This window comes from Chrysochloris asiatica, unplaced genomic scaffold (assembly GCF_000296735.1).
Source record: "Chrysochloris asiatica unplaced genomic scaffold, ChrAsi1.0 scaffold00305, whole genome shotgun sequence".
NCBI lineage: Eukaryota > Metazoa > Chordata > Mammalia > Afrosoricida > Chrysochloridae > Chrysochloris > Chrysochloris asiatica.
Window position 1 is genome coordinate 3,081,806 of NW_006408823.1, and position 2,452 is coordinate 3,084,257.

Genomic DNA, 2,452 nt, shown 5'->3' on the forward strand with positions numbered 1-2,452 from the left:
TGTCTCCCAAGTAACAGAAACTCACTCAAACAAACTCTAAAGCCACAGACTGTTCCTCACACAGTACAAAGTGGGGTTCAGCACTAGAAATCAGGAGGGCTGCTCAACCCTCACCAGGGAAATATAGCCAGGTAGTTCCTTAGAAGCGAGAGTAGTGAGGCTTTGTGTCACGTCACTTGGACGTGTTACCTAAATGAACCAGTCCTTAGAAATGGACGTCATACTTGGTAGAGATTTGTTCCTACTTAACTATTATCCTTAGGAAATCTATAAACCTTGAACCAAAACACCCCCTGAAGTCATCTTTGAACCTAATAATCCTTGTTGTTGTCCTTGAGTCGGTTCCTACTCATAGCAACTTTGCATAGCATTATTGAGAGTTTGAATCTTCATAGGAATAGAAAGCCTCATTTTTCTACCTCAGAACGGTTGGTGGGCTTGAACTACCAACCTTGTGGTTATCCAGTGCTTATGGTATGAAGCCACCATGTGCCCAAATAAAAACAAATCATCCTTTGATGTTGTTGTTGTTAAGTGCGTCAACTTGGTTCTGACTCATAGCAACCGTGTATAGGGTTTCCCAGGAGCAGCTGGTGGGTTTGAACCAATGAACCACTGACCTTTTGGTTCATAGTCCAGTGCTTACCTTACAGCGCCACCCCAGGACTCCAGGAGATTCCTTTAGCCTCACCAAAAATGACTGTCGACTTTTTGCATTATATTAGTTTAAAGAATAACCTATTTGTGATTAAATGGAGACTGCAAGGCCAGATGAGAAACATTAGAAAGGATGGCTGAGAACCTTGTTGGGAGGGGACGGGGACGGGACACTGCATTTGTGTCAACGCTGAAAGAATTCGAGAAAAGTGGCAAGCTTCAGAAAGCAGTCAGTGCCATTGAGTTGCACGTGCAGATATAGCTGAGCTGGCACATGTCTTGAGGGATGCGTCTTCACCAACACAGACAAACAAACAAACAAACAAACATAATGCCCCAGACCCAAAGTGCAGCGTGCAGCACCTCCTTGGGTTGGGTAGGGAGTGAGATGCAATTTCCAGGTTGAAGGCTACTTGGCTGGTACACAGGGAGTTGAGGGGCGTGGGTTTGTGCCCCCTCCCTAAGAACTAAGGCTGGTTCTGTGCACAGGAGCTCTACTTTCTCCTGAGAAACTGGGAAGCCCCCGTAGAAGGTCCAGACAGACACGTGGCCCCATCACATTCACACTGCAGTGATTACTAGGACTGCTTCATGGAGAAATGATGAGCGCAGGATTGACAACAAGTCCCCGTCTCAGCGGGACATCCAAGGGGCAGCCGCTGGCCCCGTGTCTCTGTGGAAGCAGCCAGGTTTCTGTGGCCATGCTGCTTGGAGAGTCGGAGTTAAATCTTACTCTACACGCTGCCTGTGCAGAGGTCATGGATGCCGGTGTTTTGGAAGTAATTGGTCCGCTTTTTGGTGCATCCATTTGGACAGAGTACAGATGTGATGGCAGCTAATGCCCGGACCCTGCAGCCCCCGCCCACTGGCCCGCCCACCTTCTGTGTTCTTTCCGGCTTCCTTCACTGGCAACACTTACTGGCCAACGCATGCTCCAACCATGGACGTTCCACCCAGTTCTACTGGGCCTTGGCAGCAAATTGAATAGTAATTGCAAACTCAGGACAATTTTGCTTTTTTATTTTAAATGGTATCATTCCTCTGAAACTCTAGAGAGGATCTTAGGTTTCAGTTTTTCCTTCTGTCTAGAGCTATTTTGAGTGACTGTATCCATTCCTGCCATATAACAATGGTAACCAACCTCCCTCCTTCCTGCCTGCCTTTTCTTCTTTGTTCTTTTGTATTGTTTTATTGTTGTAAATATATGTATGAGAGGGCTTCCAAAAGTTCATGGAAATTTTCTATTATCTTTTCATTCCATTTTTCAATGAACTTTTTGAGGCACATCCTCCCCTCCCAAAGTTGGCCGTTCAAACTAACGAGCCATTCCTTGGAAACCCTATAAGGGTCTGATGAGTCAAAATCAACTCCACGGCACTTAACAGCTCCATAGGCTAAGCCCTAGACTGCATATGTATATATGTATGGGCATATATGTATGTGTATATATATATGTGTGTGTGTGTGTATGTATATATATATAGTGTGGTGGCTCTATAGGATAAGCCCTAGACTATAATCCACAAGGTACATGGTTCAAGCCTGCTATCCACACCATGGGAAAAAAGATGAGGTGGCTTTCTGCTGCCCCAAAGATTTAAAGCCTCAGAAACCCTATACAGACTCTTAACAACAATCATATACTTAAATGGATCCCTGGTGTAGTGCTGTAGGATAAGTATTAGACTACTAACTATAGGGTTGGTGTTTCAAACCCACCAGCCACTCCTTAGAAACCCTATATAGGGTTGCTGTGAGTGAGAACTGACCCAACAGCACTTAACAACAACAAATA